Source organism: Somniosus microcephalus, unplaced genomic scaffold, assembly GCF_052327205.1.
Source record: "Somniosus microcephalus isolate GS21.2 unplaced genomic scaffold, FLI_Smic_1.0 unresolved_chr1, whole genome shotgun sequence".
Classification (NCBI taxonomy): Eukaryota; Metazoa; Chordata; class Chondrichthyes; order Squaliformes; family Somniosidae; genus Somniosus; species Somniosus microcephalus.
The window spans coordinates 51314646-51336635 of NW_028225179.1; the positions used below are offsets into that span (position 1 = coordinate 51314646).

Sequence of the window (21990 nt, forward strand, 5' to 3'; positions counted from 1 at the left end):
TTCGCTGCGACCTGAGTTCGCATCTGCGCAGAGAAAACCAATGCAACTTCGAACACAACACCTTAACAACAAAGATCATCACAGCTGAAGTCGCGCTCCTGTTAAAAAGAGTAACATACAGAGTGATCCGGGACTGTCAGCACACCCGTTTTAAAGAGACACGGAATGATCTGGAACAGACAACAATCCCGATTTCGATTAGCAGCGAAGTCAGACGCCTTCTCCATTAATCCAAGGAAATTTCAAATGCAATCCGACTACTTTGTTTCCAAAAGCCAGCCCTGCTTTCACAGTGCTTGTCTGTCGAGCGGTCCCACAGGTCTAAATGTATCGACTGGTTTCAAAGCATCAATTCAGATTGGTGCGAATGGGACAAGTGCCCCCAGGAACAGCGGTGGGAGCACAGCAAACTTAACGGTGTAAGTAGGTGAAAGTGAATGTTAGATTAAGGTAATGCCACATGAAAGTGACAATGAAACGGAAGGAGGGAAGTAAAGGAGGGCTATTGATTGTGGAAAGAAGAAAATGTTGGCAGAAAAGGCAGGTTTGAAGGAGTAAATATGTTTTCACCGCCAACAAAAAAAAAATATTGTTTCATCTGCAGGTGCCCGCAAGATTTAAAGCAAGCGGTACCATAACACGGATTCGAATTGAGATTGCTGTGGCCACAACGCAGAACACTGACCATTATACGATCACGGTGCCACACATCAGCTGCTGCAAATCTGCCTTGACCAGTGCAAAGTCACTGACGGTACTGCTTAGAAAATATAGATTCTTGGTGAAGAGGACAAAATCAGCACGCCCGAAATTAGGACAGCGAGGAAAGTATGACACCAATGGAATTTGCCCCTCACCCCGCAGCGACTGGACCCTTAATCCAGAATGTGCAGCCGCAGTTACATTTTAATGGCTTGTGGCTCTTTCACACGAGAAGGAATTCACTCTTGGAGGGTCAGAACGGCCAAAAAAAAAGGCGCCACTGGGATTCGAACACAGAATATTTTTCGCTTATTCACAAGCACTTTTGACCAGCTAAGCCAAACCACGCAAGGTGCGCACCGCATTGGCTGAGTGATAGCCATCAGCTACCTGCCGCTACCTGTTGGAATCTGGGGCCGTTTTGCATTGATCCATCTCTCTTGTCTCTTCCTCCATGTGTCACTATGCTGGCTGCATCTCTCTCTACGTTTATCTCAGTGTCAATCTGTGAGTTGATTCTGAATGAATACCTGTTTTTTTGTCTTACCTGAAATAATTGAGGGGATCAGACAATTCCTCCTCTGACACTGGGGAACTATTTTGCCAATATTTATAACAAGATATTTTTTATCGTGATGAAGCAGTTACAATATTCCATCTTGAGTGATTTAGAATCAATTCTGTGGAAAAACAAACTGTGACCCCAACATCTTTCCAATCTTTCCAATAGGCCGCCTTTTAATCTGACGACACAAACGCCACCATTGCACCTCAAGGTGATTCATAACTAATAGACAGAGAAGTCAAGCAGTGAAACGGTATTTGTAGAAAGAGTTGTGAGACGGAAGAATGCACTGGCACAGAGCAGCAGATTTAAAACAACATTTACAAAACTGGCAGCGTGTGGGAGGAAGGGGAGAGAGAGACACGAGAGCCACAGGAAACCCACTCAGCAGCCTTGGGCGTTGTTCCCTGACCACAGCATAGTTGCGCACGGCACGGATACTTTTGCTGTTAAATATGAATAAATTGCTAGTGTGTTTGCAGCTGTTTATATTTCTGTCATGTTACACTCATAGGAACATAGAAGCAGGAGGAATCAATTCAGCTCCTCGAGCCTGCTCCGCCATTCAGTTAGATCATGCCTGATCTGTGTCTTAAATCCATCTACCTGCGATGATTACATGAATCTTCAAATCCATGCCTAACATAAATCCATCATTCACAATTTTGAAATAGTCAGTTGAACCCCAGCATCAACGGAATTTTGAGGGCGAGAGTTCCAGATTTTCACTGCCCTCTGTGTGAAGAAGCCCTTCCTTACATCATCCCAGAACGGGCTAACTCCAATTTTATGTTTATGCCCCATTGTGCTGGACCCTCCCACCATAGGAAATAGATTCTCTCTAACTTACACCTATTTGTTTGCAGCTCTGACCGAAGTCCACACCTCAGAACATTAACTGTCCCTCTGATCCTGTCTCGCTAATTTGGATTTTGAGCTCATGTCTCTTTCCCTGATGATTCTTTGCACCCTGTCTCTGCAGTTGGACTTGTTGTAGATCACTGGCAGCAGGCGGCAGAAGCGAGCGGGATATGGGCGCTGACAGGGAATGCTGCTTCTCTTGGTGGTCTCACCCCCCCGCGGGAGCTGGCGGGGGTTTGAAAGCCTTCATGTGTTACACAGTTAGAATTGACGACGTGGTATCTCAATGTACCACCCTATAATGGAAGAGCCTCTATATGGGGGTATTTGAGATGCAACAGGATTTCGGGAATCCGTCTGATTCCAGATCATAAGACCGCCTGTTCGAATGACGCCCGGATCGCAGCTGCCCTCTGTGCGTCTGGTAGAAAAGTAGCTGCTCACAATAAACACTGTCAGCTTTCGATGTTTAGCGGATGAGTTTCTCCGAGCGATATCTCTGATCCTCTCATTAATTCGTTTGTACAAACTTCGGGAAAGACGGAGCTGGAAATGATTTACAGTGAAATCATTAAAACATATGTCCAAGACTCCCGGTAACTCACAAAGAAGCTCAAACTCACCGATTCAGATGCATTCGATCTAATCGACTCTGTGGCGCAATGGATAGCGCATTGGACTTTTAGTATCAATGGTTGAAAAAGTTGTCCAAAGGTTGTGGCTTCGAGTGTCGCTGAGTCAGGTTTCGGTGTTGAACTTTTGAAGCAAATCCACAGTGATGTCCTTCAAGGATTGGGAATCGCTAATGAGGTCGTTCCGAATTGTGACCAATTAACATGTCACTTCAATTTGCGCAGCTTCTGCAACTGTAAAAAGACATCCTTCGAACCTGGGAACCTTTCCATTTCGACCAATGAAATCCCCCACGCGAGAATCAAACAACGAGCCGCTGGCAACGAAGCCGCAAGACTTCACTACACCAGGTAGGGTTTGAAAGTTTGACTTTACTTAATTACATCCCCTGTGCTCTCAGTCATTATTTATGTCTTTCCCCTTTCCTGCTGGTGTGGCAGGTTAGATCAGACTTGGCCGTTCAAGGAAGCCTGAGACGTCCATCAGTGGAAGACACAGAGACGGAGACATTGAAAGATGGCGTCTAGCGGTTTGATTCTCGCACAGAAAAATCCACTGACTTAAATGCGAGAGGCGAGGGCCCAAATCCCGGATGAGCCCCCGCTCTTTTGTCAAAAATCCACAATTCCCTCAGTTTGGCGACATTGCAGAAGATTTAAAACAATAAATGTCAAAAATTCTGCATCGAGCTTGTGTCCAGTACACCGCAAGAAACCCGGGATGTGATTATTAAAAGCGGGAATTCAGTCCCAGATGTGCGGAAATTGTGATGTCAATATGTAAATCCGCTTGTTTACAGAAACCTGCTCCACATTTTTCACATTGCCAATCTGGGAGCACGAGCAGGACATATCTACAAGTCTGTCGCTCACCCACTAAGCAGCACAAACTCACGGATTCAGAAACAAGTCATAGATGGAGAACGAAAGATAAACACAACCAGGGAAATCTGCAATAACTGTAGCCCAGGGAAAATGCTTCAGCTCTGAAGTAAAATACTGCGAATGCTGGAAATCTGAAATAAAAACAGAAAATGCTGGAAATAATCAGCAGGTCAGGCAGCATCTCTGGAGAGAGAGACTGAGTTAACTTTTCAGGTCGATGACCCTTCGTCGACCTCAAACGTTACCTCTCTCTTAAAATTCCGTGACTCAGTTGGCTAAGCTGCAGGTTCAGTAAACAAGAGTTTCTGGCATGGACTCCCAGCTTTATTTTATAATTTGTGAAGTTAAGCAACAAAATAAGTCTGTCTCTGGAAAATCACACTGACCAGATCTTGGAAATATCAATTTTAATAAAATGACCTGCAATTTTTTTAATGATTGGTGCAAAACCTTAAATCTGAGGAGAGCTGATCCACCTGAAACGTTAACCCTGTGTTTCCCTCTCCACAGCTGATCACGGACCTGCGGAGTGTTTACAGCATTTTCTGAATAATTTCATTTCCAGACTCGGCAATATTTTGCTTTGTGTTTTATTCTTTCATTAACAAAATCAAGAGCGCGACAGGAGAATTGAATACTAGGCTGCGGTGTGCATTGTTGGTCCAGAGGTAGAATTCTCGCCTGCCATGCGAGTTCTATTTCCGGCCAATGCAACGTTTAAATTCTGACTGAAGTATTTGGGTAATCCTTTTAAATTAAAGAAGTTTCATGAAACGCACTACAAAAAATACAATTTTTCAAATATGTATCAAACTTTCCGTCATTCTTCAGTTAAGGAAGGTAAATCCATCCTCTCACATCCGTGGGACAAACCTCAGACAAAGAGCTCCGAGCTTCCTTAAGAGTTTCTTCACTCAGAGGGTTGTGATTGTTTGCAATTCTCTGCCCCAGAGGGCTGTGAATGCTGAGTCTTTGAGTATATTCAAGGCTGACATAGATAGATTTTTGGACTCAAGGGGAATCAAGGGATATGGAGATCGGGCGGGGAAGTGGAGTTGAGGTCGATGATCAGCCATGATCTTATTGAATGGCGGAGTTGGCTCGAGGGGCCGAGTGGCCTTCTCATGCTCCTAATTAGTATGTTCGTACAGATAACCCGTGAGTTTACACATCTTCTCGATTGTGCCAATTTCTTAGTCACTACGTTGAAATCAAATCTATTTCCTGCACATTAATATTTCCCTGATAGTTGCTGGTTTAAGAGTTAAAACTCGCCCCACTTTCGTCCTGTCAATAAGTAACACTGAAGGGCTCCTTTAAAACTCTCATCCGTTATTGCAACACGGTCGACATGATGACGCTAAGTGCTCGCGTGGAACAGCTAATAAGTAGATAGCTTCCGGAAACACCAATTGTACCATCAGCTCCGGTAGAACTATCACACAGCAAAAGCATTGGCTGCTGCAAGTGTGGCTTGAAATCACAACCCCGTCAATTCCCGAACCTATACTAGTCATATAAATACCGCACGCTAACCGATTCCACCACTAGAGCCGCGCAGCGGGGGTAAGAGTTATCCATGCTCATGTACTTACTTTTTCAGCTTGCTTAATAGTGCGGAGGGCTGGGGCACTGGTTCATGTTGTTCAATTGAGGAGCATTGGCTGGGGTTATACGATAGAGTGCAGCAGGAGTTACTCTCATGTGTTCGCGAGCTGGTGAATTTACCAAAGGCTGTACCAGGTTCCTGGCAACATAAACATTGCACGTTTTTACTCAACTCCTAAAAATGCAGTCTATAAAATGAGAACGGATGAAAATTCATCACATGCATGACACAACATTTTTTTAAATAGTTTTGCCTATGACTCGTTAACCATTTGAAGAAGGGTTCGACCCGAACGGTCAACTCAAATTTCTCTCAACGGATGTTGCCTGACCTGCTGAGTTTTTCCAGCATTTTCTGTTGTCTTTTCGGATTTCCAACATGTGCAGTATTTTGCTATCGTTGTAATATTGAACTTGCGCTCAAAACTTGTTCTAATCTGCCTAAGAAATGATCGGCCAGGACCCAAATCTTTCTCCAACAATCTCCATCGGCTTTGGAGGAAGGTCAATGCAAACTGCCATGTAAATATCATGGCTTTCAAGACAAACAATTAAAGTATTGTTATTTAGCAATCAATCACCTGTGAAGGTTGTAAGTATATTGGGGTCTGTCCATGTTGGATACAAATGTATTTGTGAGTTGCTATTGTGTTAGACGTAAATGAATTTTCAACTCTGCTCGTTATTAATATAATTGGATTTATCGGTATTATTTATTAATGTATTCGCTGGGGGAATCTGTGACAGTTATAAGCGTATTAGTGAGCGCTGCCAAATGTCCAGTCCGACCCCATTCTAGCTTCTCATTTTCCCCACGTGGCGTTCGGCATAACGACTGTTACATCGGGATTCGACTTTTGCTTTTATTGATAGTTAGAAAATGTGAGGTTTAGAAAGTAATAACTCTGCATCCATCAGCCTCTCTGATATCTCCTGAGCACCCCTTACCCTGCCTGATAGGCCCCACGTGTCTCATACCCTATCTGGCACCTCTTGAGCATGCCATATGTCTCTGACACACCCGGAACGTCTCTTACCATGTTTGATACATCCACAGCATCCCTTACTCTGTCTGATACATCCGGAGCGTCCCTTACCCTGTCTGGTATATCCGCAGCGTCCCTTACCCTGTCTGATTCATCCGAAGCGTCCGTTACCCTATCTGGTAAATCCTGAGCGTCCGTTACCCTGTCTGATTAATCCGGAGCGTCTCTTACCTTGTCTGGTACATCCGGAGTGCCCCTTAAAGTGCCTGATCCATCCGGAGCGTCCGTTACCTTGTCTGGTACATCCAGAGTTTAACTTGCCCTGTCTGATCCGTCCATAGCGTCCCTTAGCCTGTCTGGTACATCCAGAGCGCCCCTCACCCTGTCTGCTACACCGGGAGCGTCCCTTACCCTGCCTGCTACATCTGGAGTGTCCTTTACCCTGCCTGTTAGTTCTGGAGCGCCCCTTATCCTTACTCATCCATCCGGAGCGTCCCTTGCACTTTCTGATACATCCGGAGCATCCCTTACCCTGTCTGGTTCTTCCGAAGTGTCCCTTTCCATGTCTGGAACATCCCGAGCATCCCTTACCCTGTCTGGACCATACAGCGAGTCCCTTACCTTGTCTGATCCATCCGGAGCGTCCTTACCCTATATGGTACATCCGGGGCATCCCTGACCCTGTCTGCTACATCCGGAGCACCCCTTACCCTGTCTGCTACATCCGGAGCATCCCTTACCCTGTCTGCTACATCGGGAGCATCCCTTACCCTGTCTGCTACATCCGGAGCATCCCTTACCCTGTCTGCTACATCCGGAGCATCTCTTACCCGGTCTGATCCATCCGGAGCGTCCCTTACCCTTTCTGCTACATCTGGAGCGTCCTTTACCCCGTGTGCTACATCCGGGGGGTCCCTTACCCTGTCTGATCCATCCCGGGCGTCCCTTAACCTGTCTGATCCATCCCGGGCGTCCCTTACCCTGTCTGATCCATCCCGGGCGTCCCTTACCCTGTCTGATCCATCCCGGGCGTCCCTTACCCTGTCTCATCAGTCCGGAGCATCCCTTCCCCTGTCTGCTACATCCGGAGCGTGCCTTACCCTGTCTGATCCATCCCGAGTGCCTCTTACTCTCTTTGTTCCCTCCTGAGAGTCCATTATCCTGTTTGATAACCAGTTTGCCAAAATTGAATATTTCTCCCCTCATTTGCAGCTATGAACCGCTTCCCGTCGCTCCGACTCAACAACTGTTTAGGGAAAAGAGCCAACTACCAGGTAAACAAAACCCAGCTCTTCAGTTAGCCTCCCCAGTTCACTTGATTTCCCGAGGAAATTTCATGTAAAATCGAGCTGCTTTGGTTCAAAATGTCGGCCCTGCTTTCGCAGCGCTTGTCTGTCGGGCGGTCCCGCAGGTCAAAATGTATCGACTGGTTTCAAAGCACCAATTCAGTTTGTTGCGAATGGGACATGTAACGGGTATTAAAGCACCATCATCCCTTTTGTCTCTTAGTCCCTCCTGCCTTCCACCCTATCACAGACCTTCCCTTTTGTTCTTTCCTCCCCTCCCCCTTTCCCTGCCCCTGCACTTGCTTAAAAACCTGTTACATCTCCAGCTTTTTCCAGTTCTGACTTAGGGTAATCGATCTGAAACGTTAACTCTGTTTCTCTCTCCACAGACGCTCCTTGAGCTGCAATGTATTTCACGTTGCACTTCTAGTTAGTTAATGGGTGAAAAAGTCATTGAAAGTTTTTGGGTTCCATTCCCACCAGAGTCGCTGTTCAGTCCGATTTCGGTGGTGAACGTTTGCAGCAAAACCACAACTCGTTCATTTACGTTCTTCAAGGACTGGGAATCGCCTGAATTGTGAATAATGAACATGTCAGCTTCAATCTGCTCACCTCCTTGAAATATTTGATTTATTCCACGTGTGTTGTGTCGACAAACCCTGTGCATTCTGTCCTCTGGAGCTCAAACATTCTCTGGAGAAAAGACAATCCGACCTTCTGTAAAGAAATCATTTGAACCGGGGAACCTCTCCCATATCAATCAATGAAATCCTCTAACTACAGAGCCTGTGTCCAGGAGAATAAAGGGTTGACCATTTAGGACTGAGATGAGGTGAAATGTCTTCACTCAGAGGGTGGTGAATCTTTGGAATTCTCTATCCCAGAGGGCTGTGGAGGCTCAGACATTGAGTCTGTTCAAGACAGAGATCGATAGATTTTTGAATATTAAGGGATTAAGTGATCTGGGGATAGTGCAGGAAAGTGGAGATGAGGTAGCAGATCTGCCATGATCTTATTGAATTGCAGAACAGGCTCACTAGGCCAAATGGCCTACTCCTGCTCCTATTTCTGATGTTCTTATGTACTTAAGCGAGAATCAAAACCCCGAGACCAACGTGCCACTGGAAACGAAGCCGTAAGATTTCGCTGCCACCCACAGCTTTCAGACCACTTCTGACCATCCAATCCCGCTTTCTAATACAATGATCCACGATATCATGTGATACACGAAATATTTCAAGTCAACAAATTGGCCTCACTTCACCAGATTGGTCTTGAAAGTCCATTTTTAACTTTTCTGAATTACTTCCCCTGCCGTCTCAGTCATTATTACTTTCTTTACCCTTTTCTGCTGGTGTTGCAGGTTAGATCAGCCTCGGCCGTTCAAGAAAACCTGAGAAGTCCATCAGGGTAAAACACAGAGAGACTAAGAGACAAAGACAGTGAGAGATGTTATCTACGGGTACGATTTTCACGCAAAAGCTTTCGCTGTTCTAAATGTGAGAGGAGAAGATTCAAATCCCGGATGAGCTCCTCGCGTTTTAGTCAAAAATCAACAATTCCCTCGGCTTGGCGATATTGAACATAATTTAAAATAAAAACTGCCACAAGTACTGTGCAGAGTCTGTGCCCAGTACATATCAAGAAACCAGCGATTTTATTATTAAAAGCGGGAATTCAGTCCCAGATGTGCCGAATCTGTGAGGTTAATATATAAATCCATTTATTTCTAGAAGCCTGCTCCACATTTTCCACATTGTCAATCTGGGAGCGCGGGCTGGACATCTCTTCAAGCCTGCTGCTCACCCACAAAGCAGGACAAACTCACGGATTCAGAAATCAACTTATTTTAGCCTCTTTACGAAAAATCCACCGTTTCTAAGCTGTGCCGTGTGTGACTTTACTGTGGTCAGGACAGAATTCCAGCAACTAAGTTGTGTCGCCGTGATCGTATAATATTTAATACTCTGCATTGTGGCCGCAGCAACCTCGGCTTTGAATCCGAATCATGGCACAGCTTGATTTATATCTCTTGTTCTCTGCGGCAGCTGCTGATGGAACGCAATTGATTAATCAAAACGTTAATATTTACTAAATGAAGAAAATATTTCTGATAGGGTTACGCACAAAACGTGGGATGTGGGACAAAATAACCAGCACAAGCACGGCCGACCACATGGTTTCCTGATGTACTGTAAGTTTCTAGGTTGCTTTTGATGAGGTAACAGAGAGGGTTGATGAGGGCAATGAGGTTGACGTGCTGTACATGGACTTCCAAATAGGCGTTTGACAAAGTGCCACATAATAGGTTTGCCAGCAAAGTTAAAGACCATGCAATAAAATGGACAGTGTCTGCATGGATACGGAATTGACTAAGTGACAGTGAAACAGGGAATAGTGGTGAATGGCTGTTTTTCAGTCTGGAGGAAGATATACAGTTGTGTTCCCCAAAGATCGGGACTAGGACCACTGGTTTTCTTGATATTTAGTAATGACTTGGACTTGGGTGTACAGGGCACAATTTCAAAATTAGCAAATTACTTTCCCTTAGGGAATTCCACTGACTGAAATGCGAGAGATCCCGGACGAGCTTCTCGCTTTTTGGTCAAACATCACCAATTCCTTCAGCTTGGCGACATTGCAGAAGTTTTGAAATAATAACTGCCCAAAAATACTGTGCAGAGCCTGTGTCTAGTATATAACAAGAAACCCGTGATTTTATTATTAAAAGCGGGAATTCAGTCCCTGATGTGCCGAAACTGTGAGGTAAATATGTAAATCCGTTTGTTTCCAGAAGCCTGATCCACATGTTCCACATTGTCAATCTGGGAGAGCGAGCAGGATATATCTACAAGTCTGCCGCTCACCCACAAAGCAGCACAACATCACGGATTCAGAAACAACTCATAGATAGAGAATCAAAGATAAGCGAGACCAGAGGGACTGGCAATTCCTGTAACCCAGGGAAAATGCTTTGGCTCCGTGGGTTAGTTCGTTAAAGTGCCTGTTTATAAACAGACGTTTCTGGCGTGGGCTCCCAGCTTTGTTGTATAATTTGTGATATTAAGCATCAAAACAATACTGTTTCTGGAAACCACGCTCACCAGAGCATGGAAATATCAATGTTAATAAAATTACCAGCCTTTTTTGAAATGATTGGTGTAAACCTTGGACCTGAGGACAGCTCATCGACCTGAAACATTAACCCTGTGTTTCCCTCTCCACAGCTGATCCCGGACCGGCGGAGTGTTTACAGCATTTTCTGAATAATTTCATTTCCTGACACTGTAGTATTTTACATTGTCTTTTATCCTTTTATTATCAGAAACAAGAATGTAACTGGACAATTGAAGCTCTCGATTTGGTAAGCGCTGGTGGTTCAGGGGCAAATTTCGCGCCCGTATTGCGTGATACATGGGTTCGATACCCGACTAATGCAAAGATGAGCTTCTTACTGAAATACAAAAGCAAAGTGCTGCGGAAGCACGTATTCTTACTTAAGTATTTTGATTAACATCTTAAATTAAAGAAGTTTCCTGAAACGCAGCACAAAAAAGACATTTTATTAAACTTTCCATCATTCTGCTTTCAAGGAAAAGAGTAATAATTTGAGTTAAGGAAGGTAAATCCTTTCCATCACATCCGTGGGACAAACGTCAGGAAACAGCTCCGAGCTTCCACAAGGAGGGAGACGCTGAGACCCGAGCGAGAAAGGAGAAGGATTGGGAGGAAGGATGTGGTTAATGGCGGTTAGAGCCCGAAGCTGCGGTAATATTTTGGGATTTGAGGTAGGTTGTATGGTGCTTTGAATTCGGCACCCGTGGGACCAATTCAAAAGCCAGCTTCTCACATCCTTTCAGCGCTAGACAAAGCAGCACTGTCTAATATTCAGGGCAGAAGGTGTTTCAAGAAGATTGACGCTGAATGTAAGTTTATCCCAATTCAGGCGAGCTCATGGGTGCAGAAAGCAAAATGTAATGGTCCTGCATTGGCCAGAATCGAACACGGGTGTAAGACGTCCAATGAAACACAAAGATGGACCCTTTACCTTTACACAGTTGGTTTGTTTTCAGTTGCTCTTGTGAAGCTCTGGGATTTAGAAAGATAGGGTAAAAACGACGCGAAATCACATGTTTTTAATGGAAAGTATTTATGTTTTCTACAATGTCGATTGGCTGTAAGAAGCTGAGTTTTGACTAAAAACTAGTGGGGTTCGACCAGAACTTGAAGCTGGGATTTATCGCAATTCTGCTGTGATACGCCTAAACTGATAATTATACCACTAGAAAAACGAGCCGCCGACATGTAAGTGTGAAACTCATTAAGTATTGGAACCTCAGATTCTGACGGTACTGAAGTAAGCTGTCTCTGAGAGTGCTATCTAATTAGTCCAACTCTCCATAGACCTACAAGTGTTTTCCCTTTAAAGTACATATTGGTAACTTGAGACATCTCATAAGCTAAATTAAGCAGGCTTGGGAGAAAAAGGTGAATTTGGACATGACGTTAAAGGTGAATGCCAAAAGAACTGAAATTGTCAAATATTTAACACAAACGACGAGGATGGGATTTGAAGCCACGCGTGCAAAGCACAATGGATTAGCAGTCCATCGCCTTAACCACTCGGCCACCTCGTCTCCCGTTAACTTTTTCGTTTACGACTTTTTGTATCCAAACAGAACTAATCTGCAAGAAAGTCCGCTTCACCATTTGTGCTGCCCGTGCACCCAGATCTACAATGTTGAAAATGTACAATCAGCTCTGTAAGCAAAAGGCCTTCTGTTAATTCAGGTGAGGGACTGTCAAAAATGGTCGGTTTGATGTCAAACTCAGAACAGAGAAGAAAAAGTTTGCCGTCGTCAAGTAGTTGTGGGGAGGATTGTGAGCAAATCCAGCACAACACCTCATATAAAGGAGTGGATTTAGGAACATAAGAACATAAGAAGTAGGAGCAGGAGTGGGCCATACGACCCCTCGGGCCTGCTCCGCCATTCAATAGGATCATGGCTGATCCGAATCTAGACTCACGTCCACTTCCCTGCCCTCTCCCCATAACCTCTAATTCCCTTATCTGCTAGGAAACTGTCTATCACAGAATCACAGAAACCTCACAGTACAGATAGAGGCCATTTCGGCCTATCGAGCCTGCACCGACACATGTCCCACCCGATCCCCGTAACCCCTACACCAACACATATCCCACCCTATCCCCGTAACCCCACGTATTTAATCCCCCTAACACTAAGGGTCAATTTTTTTGTTGTTGCAGCTTCCACAGCTCTCTGGGGTAGCAAATTCCATAGATTTACCACCCTCTGAGTGAAGAAGTTTCTCCTCATCTCAGTTTTGAAAGGGCAGCCCCTGATTCTTAGAGTATTCCCCCTAGTTCTAGTCTCACCCATCAGTGGAAACATCCTCACCGCATCCACCCGATCAAGCCCCCTCACCATCTTATATGTTTTGATAAGATCGCCTCTCATTATTCTGAACTCCAATGAGTAGAGGCCCAACCTACTCAACCTTTCCTCATACGTCAACCACCTCATCTCCGGAATCAACTGAGTGAACCTTCGCTGAACTGCCTCGAGAGCAAGTATATCTTTTCTTAAATATGGCAACCAAAACTGCACGCAGTATTCCACGTGTTGCCTCACCAATACCCTGTATAACTGCAGCAAAACTTCCCTGTTTTTATACTCCATCCCCCATGCAATAAAAGCCAAGATTCCATTGGCCTTCCTGATCACCTGCTGCACCTGCACACTAACTTTTTGTTCTTCATGCACCAGGACCCCCAGATCCCTTTGTACTGTAGCACTTTGCAGTTTATCTCCATTTAATATAATAACTTGCTCTTTGATTTTTTCTGCCAAAATGCATAACCTCACACTTTCCAACATTATATTGCATCTACCAAATCTCTGCCCACTCACTTAGCCTGCCTATGTCCTTTTGCAGGTTTTTTATGTCCTCCTCGCTCACTGCTTTCCCTCCCATCTTTGTATCGTTGGCAAACCTGGATATGTTGCACTCGGTCCCTTCCTCCAAATCGTTGATATAGATTGTAAAGAATTGGGGTCCCAGCGCTGACCCCTGCGGAACACCACTAGTTACTGATTGCCAGCCCGAGAATGAACCATTTAGCCCAACTCTTTGTTTTCTGTTAGATAGCCAATCTTCCACCCATGCCAGTATATTACCCCCAATCCCGTGATTTCTTATCTTGATCAGTAATCTGTTGTGTGGAATCTTGTCAAATGCCTTTTGGAAGTCCAAATACACTACATCCACTGGTTCCCCTTTATCCACCCTTTATGTTACATCCTCAAAGAATTCGAGTAAAAAAGATTCATATATTTCGAATTAAGTGAGCTGGGTTCGCACCTGCGCAGGGAAACCCAATGCAACTTCGAACACAACACCTTAACAACTCGTACGATAGGAAAATACTGCAGATGCTGGAAATCCGAAAAAACAACAGAAAATGCTGGCAAAATTCAACAGGCCAGGCAACATCCGTGGAGAGAAATTAGAGTTGACGTTTCGGGTGAACCCTTTTTCAAATTTGGAAAGGAAATTAAATAGATCGAAGGCAGGGCTGCGATAGAACAAATGAAGTAAAGAGACATTAAGAGGTATTCAAAACCAGACGAGATAGTAATAGGACAGTGGAGACAAAAGACAGCTCAGATTAGGTGTGAAGTGTATTGGCAGGATGAGAGACAGCTGCCACATGGGAGAGAGAAAGTCAAGGAAAGGGGGGGAAGGGAAAACCCAAAACAAAGGGGTAGAAAAAAATGTAAGTAAAAATGTAATAGGGGCCGAGGTTATGATCTGAAATTGTTGAACTCGATATTGTGTCCAGAAGGCTGCAAAGTGCCAATTCGGAAGAAGAGGTGCTGTTCCTCGAGTTTACGTTGAGCTTCCGTGGAACAATGCAAGAGGCCAAGGATGGTGAGGTCCGAGTGGGAATGGAGCAGTGAATTAAAATGACAGGTGACCGGAAGCTCAATGTCACCCTTACAGACTGAACGGAGATGTCCTCAAAGCGATCACCCAATCTGCGTTTGTTCTCCCCAATGTAGAGGAGACCGCATCGTGAGCAGCGAATACAGTATACTAGATTGGAAGAAGTACAAGTAAATCGCTGTTTCACCTGGAAAGGGTGTTTGGGGCCCTGGACAGTGGGAAGGGGGGAGGTATATGGGCAGGTGTTACATCTCCTGCGCTTGCACAGGAAGGTGCCAGGCGAAGGGGAAGGGCTGTTGGGGGTGATAGAGGAGTGGACTAGGGTGTCTTGGACGGAGCAGTCCCTACGGAATGCTGAAAGGGGAGGGGAAGATGCGTTTGGTGGTGGGATCACTTTGGAGGTTGCAAAAATGGTGGAGGATGATCCGTTAAATGTGCAAGCTGGTGGGGTGAAAGCTGAGGACAAGGGGAACCCTATCGTGGTTCCGAGAGGGAGGGGCAGGGGTGAGGGCAGAAGTCTGGGATATAGAATGGACACGGTCGTCGCAGCTGAAATCGCCTTCCCTTAAAAAAGACTAACATGCAGAATGATCCGGGACTGTGAGCTCACCCATTTTAAATAGGCACAGAATGATCCGTGACTGACAACAATCCCGATTACGATTAGCAGCGAAATCAGACGCTTTATCCATTAGGCCAAGGAAATTCCGTGTTCAATCCGGCTATTTTGCTTCCGAAGGCCGGCCCTGCTTTCGCAATGCTTGCCTGTCGAGCGGTTCCGCAGGCTTGAATGTATCGATTGGTTTCAAAGCACCAATTGAGATTGGTGCGAATGGGACATGTCCCCCCAGGAACAACGATTGTCGCAGAGTAAACATAAGTTTGCTGAAGTTAAGTAGTTGAAAGTGAATGTTAGATTAACGTAGTACCTCAGGAAAGTGGTAAAGAAATGGAAGGAGGAAAGAAAAGGAGGCTATTGATTGCGGAAGGAAAAAAAAGCTGGGAGAAGACTTGGGTTTGAAATCTGGAGCATCAAGCTCAGGCATGTGAGAGCTCGGGGTTTTGAAGGAGTAAATAGGTTTTCACCGCAAACAAATAATATTTGTTTCATGTAGTAATGATTGATTTCTTTTTGCATTCTATCAGCAGGTGCCAGAGAGAACAAAATATATAAAGCGAGTTATACCGTGACTGGGATTCCAACCGAGGTTGCTGCGGGTACAACACAGGGTACTGACCACAATATGATCACGGCGCCACACATTAGCTGCTGTTCTTCTGCACTGTCCACAGCAAAGTAATGCACGGCACCGCTTAGAAAAGATGGATTTTTGGAGAAGTCCAAAATCAGCACCGCCAGAAATTATGACAGCATTTCAATTCGACACGTGTCTCACAGCGACTGCAGCCTTTATCCAGAGTGGGAACTAATGCAGCCGCAGTCACATTTAAAAGGATTGTAGCCCTTTCACACGAGAATAAGCTCACCCCTGGAGAGTCATAAAGCAGAAACAAAAGGGCCGCGTTGGGATTCGAACCCAGAATCTCCTGTTTATTAGATAGGCGTTTTGACCAACTAAGCCACAGAACCAAATTAGGCCTCCGTAACTCGCCTCCACTCACTGATATCTATCACCTACCGGTCACTGACTGCTGGAGTATGAGGCCGTTTTGTATTTATCCATCTCTCTTGTCCACCTTGTGTCCCGATGCTGTCTGTATCTCTTGATGCGTTTATCTCAGTGTCAATCTGTGAGTTGATTCTAAATGAATGCCTGTGTTTGTGTCTTACAGTAAATAAATGAGGAGATCAGACAATTCTTCCTCTGACACTGGGGAACTAATGAGCTAACATTCATAACAAGATATTGTTTGTTGTGATGCAGCAAATACAATTGTATCAGTTAATGCGAGACTTTTTAATAGAACTAGTTTCCTCGGCAGGGAGACATCCCACAACTCTTCAAATAACAACTGCCAGAAAATCAGTGCAGACCTGTGTTCATTATATCGCAAGAAAACGGCAATTTTATTAATAAAAACGGGAATTCAGTCACAGATGTGCCGAAACTGTGAGGTAAAAATGTGAATCCGTTTTTTTCCAGAAGCCTGCTCCACATTTTCCACATTGTCAATCTGGAAGCACGGACAGGACATGCGGTAAAGGGACTTTATTAAAGGTTGTTTCTACCGTTTGGAAACAGAAATACTGAAATATAAGGGATTTTTGGATGATTCCTTTTGGATAATAAAGGTAGATCGAGGTTAGTGAGAGGTTAAGGCGAGGGATTGCTAATCTAGTTGGGAGATACGTGGCCTGAAAATGTTACAGTCCCCAAGTTAGACAATCTTTTCTCTCCCTCTTTGGTAAAAATTCTCCCACATTCTCAAACTAATATTTCACCCAGCTGTAATGGAGTGAAGATCGAATCGAGATCTCCTTCCTCCCTTCCGTCCCTCAATCCTACAATCCCTTCCAACTTGTTCGCAGTTTCCTGCCTCACTGGACAATGAGCCTGATTCTGATGTTAACTCTGTGATCGATATCTTATCAGTTCAAGTCCTAACCTCGTCTTTTTGCAGAGTTATTAAAATCTGTTTGATTGAAAGCTCTCCAACATGTTATAAAACCGTCAATTTAAAGGCTGTGAGATATAACAAGCCTTTTAATGGTGAGGGGAATCTTTAGAGGAAGAGAACATCTCCTGCAGCAATATAAAAAGAGTCAGTTCCCAGCTCTGCTGTTTGGGGCAATCCTCGCCTCCTCCTGTTTCATTTTCACATCGATGGGAGAAGCTGAGAGCGAACTCCAATCTACACCGGCTTTACACCACTTGAAAGATTAACGGGAAAAGCAAATGATGAGGGAGGGAAAAAAAGGGTTAACTTTATCCTTTGAAAATGAATTTAATTTCAAACTTTTTATCGACCTTAGACCAGCACAGTTTTCTGATTGGCACCAAGTCTGTACATCTTATTTCTGTTAAACTTTATTCCTGCTCCTGCTCTTCATAAAGAACACAGCGTCCCGCACCACGGGCATTGAGAAACCTTTCAATTATGGCCAACCTCCTGTAATCACGGCTTTCACCATCTAGCGCTCTTTTCACTTACCCTTTATTTGTTTCAATGGCACACTTCAACAGACCTGTTAAGATTAAAGCGGAAGGCTTTCGATCTTACTGCACCGCACCAGTGGGCCAATATTTCACACTTAAACCCTCGATCGCAGCGAGGTGGCGCTGCCCTCACACACGCACCTCAACAGTTTTGGGAAAAGCGCCAACCAGCTTGAAAAAACCCCCCAGTTCTTCAGTTAACAGGCCCTCTGTCACAAGATTCCCCAAGGAAATTTCGTGAACAATCGGGCCCCTGTCCTTCCAAAGGCCGGTCCGCTTTCGCAGTGCTTGTCTGTCGAGCAGTCCCACAGATTATATGTATCGACTAGTTTCAAGGTACTAATGTGCATTGGTGCGAATGGGACATGTGCCCTCAGGAACAGCGGTGGTGGCAGACAACATTTAACGTCGTAAGTAAAGGATAGACTTACATTTATATAGCGCCTTTCACGACCACCGGACGTCTCAAAGCGCTTCACAGGCAATGAAGCACTTTTGGAGTGTAGTCACTGTTGCAATGTGGGAAACGCCGCAGCCATACTGTGCTCAGCAAGCTCCCACAAACAGCATTGTGATAATGACCAGATAATCTGTTTTTGTTATGTTGATTGAGGTATAAATATTGGACAGGACACCGGGGATAACTCACCTGCTCTTACTTCGAAATAGTGCCAAGGGAATCTTTTACGTCCACCTGAGAGAGCAGACAGGGCCTCGATTTAACGTCAGATTCAAAGATGACACCTCTGACAGTGCAGCACTCGCTCAGTATTTCACTGGAGAAGCAGCCTGGGATTTATATGCCCTAGTCCCTGCAGGAGGAATCTGAACCCACGGCCTTCTGCCTCAGAAGGTCTGTGTGCTTCCCAGTGAGCCACAGCTGACACTAAGTAGGTGAAAGTGAATGTCAGATTAAGGGAAAACCGCAGGAAAGTGACAAAATGGAAGGAGGAAAGTGAAGAAGGGCTAGTGGTTGTGGAAGGAAGAAAAACCTGTAAGAGGCGAGTGTGAATTATGGAGAATAAGGCACAGGCATGTGAGAGAGCGGGGTTTAGAAGGAATAAATAGGTTTTCACCACCAACAACACAGATTTCTTCTTTTAATAAATAATGATGATTCTCTGAGTGTTATTAGCAGGTGCCACAATGGATGGAAGATATAAAGCAAGTTGTGCCGTGACTCAGATTCCAACCGAGGTTGCTGCAAACACAACGCAGAGTATAAATCACTATACAATCACGGCGCCACAGATCATCCTTCTACCAATTACTGCAAATCTGTGCCCCCTGGTTATTGATCCCTCTGCTAATGGAAATCGGTCCTTCCTATCCACTCTATCTCGGCCCCTCATAACTTTATACCCCTCAATTAAGTCTCCCATCAGCCTCTGCTGTTCCAAAAAATCAACTCCGCCTATCCAATCTTTCCTCATTGGCAATAGAACCAGAGGGGAGATGAAGAGATTTTGTTTTACGTTGTGAGTTGTTGTGATCTGTAATGCTCTGCCTGAAAGGGCGGTGGAAGCAGATTCAATAGTAACTTTGAAAAGGGAATTGGATAAATAACTGAAGAGGAAATGTTTGCCGGTTATGGGGAAAGAGCTGGGACTAATTGGATAGTGATTTCAAGAGCACAATGGGCCAAATGGCCTCCTTCTGTGATGTATGATTCAATGTTTCTGTGAAAGGTTTTATGAAAGTATTCATGCAAATGAGGCGGGTCCGTTGCCTGCTCCACTATCCTGCTTTATTTTAGTCCATTTGTGCCTGTGCTATTTTAACGTAATTGAAACGATTCAGAACTCACTAGTCAGGGTATCACTGACGGCGCGGTGGCCAAGTGGTAAAGCGTCGGTCTCGTAAACCGAAAATCATGGGTTCGACCCCCATCCGTGCCTCGTGAGGTTTTATCACCTCGTTAATGACTTTTTTAAACTTTTCTCCCGATGAACTCTATCAAAATCGTTCATAATTTTGAACATTACTATCAAATCTCTTCTTGCATTCTCTACGCTAAAGAGAAAAATCCCAGCTTCTCCAGTCTCTTCACATAAATGAAGTCCCTCACCCCGGTACCATTCTAGTAAATTTATTCTGTAGTCTCTCCAAGGCCTTGACTTTCTTCCTAAAGCGTGGTGACCAGAATTGAAGACAATACTCCAGCTGAGGCCTGACCAGTGTTTTAAAAGCTTTAGCATAACTTCCTTGCTTTTGAACTCTATTAATAAAGCCAAGGATCCCACGTGCTACTTTAACAGCCTTCTCAACGTGTCCTGACAGCTCACAGATCTGAGTACACACACCCCCTGTCTCCCTGTTCTTGCATCCACTTTAAAATTGTACCATTTAGAGGCGCTTAATAAAATGCAGAGGAGAGCTTTCTGACCAGTTTCGGGGCCAGTGATCTCCAGAGGGAGCCGATTAAAGTAAATCATTGATCACGTTAAAATTGTACCATTTAATTAATTTTGCCTCTCCTCATTCTTCCTCCCAAAATATGTCACTTCACACTTCTCTGCTTTAAATTTCATCTGTCACGTGTCTGCCCATTTAACCAGTCTGTATATGTCCTCCTGTAGTCTGTTACTATCGTCTTCACTGTTCACCACATTACCGTCTTTCGTATTATTTGCAAAATTTGAAATTATGCCCTCTATACCCAAGTTCATTAATCTTCATCAAAAAGAGTAGCGGTCCTACGATCGACCCCTGGGGAACACCACTCTAAATTTTCTTCCAGTCTGAGCATCTAAAACCTCTCCCTGCAAAAACTTCCTGACCTGCGGAGCAATTCAAATAGACAGAATGAGAAGTGAAAGCAGAGAAATTTCAAAACAGAGATCGATAGATTGTTGTTAGGCAAGGTTATTAAAGGTTTCGGCAACAATGGAGTTAAGATACAGATCAGCCATGACCGATTTGAATTGTGGAACATGTTAGAGGGGCTGAATGGTCTGATCCTTTTCATGTGTACAGAGACCCACACCCACAAATCCAAACACAGCTGCACACACACACGCAGAGATGGACAGATAGAGAAAAGAGATGGAGAGTCAGGCACACAGACAGGGAATGAATCTGTGTCAGATAGAAAGATAGCGAGAGAGAGAGAGAGAGCGAGACAGCAGGGAGAGAAACAGAATACGAGGCAGAAATAGGGACAGAGAGAGAGAGACAGAGAAAGAGGAACAGACAGAGAGTTACACAGAGGGAGAAATGAAGAAACAGGCGCAGAGATAGCGAGTCATTGGAGTGCACAGCATCTCAACTAGAACATTATAAAATGTTAGAAATAACTAAGAATGAAGATGCCATTATTCACCGTTTCCACATTGCGCACGTCAGCCTCTCTCTCTGGGGAACCAATCTAAGGAGGAGACCTTACAACGAGCCTGTGGTTCCAGTGATTCCCCATGGTAACTCACCCCGGAACAGGCTGCGAATGCATGTCGCTGTTCAGTTATAAAGAAGGAGGGAAACCGTCTGATAGAGATTCAGACAGAGAAAGAGAGAGAAACAAACAGACAGAGAGCGAGAGAGAGGGAGAGAGAAATAGAGAGAGAGAAATAGAGAGAGAGAGAGAGAGAGAGGAAAAGAGAGGTAGAAGCTGCTGCGAATTTGCTGTAGTTTCCCAAGTCCAGGGCGGGAACAGCAAGTTCTAACACAATTGGCGGTAAAGCGCGTTGGGACGTTCTGAAGTCAGGCAAAGCGATAAAATACACGTCCTTCCGTTGATCATCATTACAAACTGCAGGGGCTAGCAATTAAATAGGTTGACAAGGATGTCTATATCTCTCTCCCGGTCTGTCCCTCTCCCTCTCGCTCTCTCTCTGTCTCTCCCTTTTCCTCCTTCCCTCTCTCTGGCTCTCCCGGTCTGTCCCTCTCGCTCTCTCTCTCTCTCTCTCTGTCTCTCCATTTTCATCCTTCCCTCTCTCTGACTCTCTCTTTGTCCCTCTCGCTCACTCTCTCTCTCTCTCTCTCATACCCGCAGAATTGCGAATCACAGGGTCAAAGAAGGAAACAGATTTGTGTTACTGTCCGGTTTAGAAACCGCAAAATGAAAGAATCCCGCGATGACGGCTCGGGCAGCATTGTTTCTGCGGGGAGTTTGACCTTCCGCCAAAGGGGGCCAGAGACAAGGGCGCGAGGCTATTAAGAGTCTTTGCGAAAATAATTGCATAAATTCTGGAGCCTAAAGGAGGTACGTATCTATGATCCTTTCAGACACTTTGCATCAAATGTACATTACCATCCGAACAGCTCATTAAATGTCTGAGTGGAGCATTGCGGCGCTTCAGAAGACAGGTAGAGAAGGCAATGTCAGAGCTGTCTCGGTCTCAAGTGCTTTGCTTGTCAAGAACGGCCAACACATGGTTT

General features: G+C 44.8%; 2 non-coding genes across 2 annotated transcripts; one reads left to right on the forward strand and one right to left on the reverse strand.

Moving 5' to 3' along the window:
* Window positions 1-12080: 12080 nt before the first annotated feature.
* On the reverse strand, window positions 12081-12162 carry trnas-gcu (transfer RNA serine (anticodon GCU)). Its single transcript has one exon. It is a non-coding gene; the product is annotated as a tRNA-Ser (tRNA).
* Window positions 12163-19439: 7277 nt separating this feature from the next.
* Window positions 19440-19511, forward strand: trnat-cgu (transfer RNA threonine (anticodon CGU)). The gene has a single exon. It is a non-coding gene; the product is annotated as a tRNA-Thr (tRNA).
* The last annotated feature ends 2479 nt before the right edge of the window (window positions 19512-21990 follow it).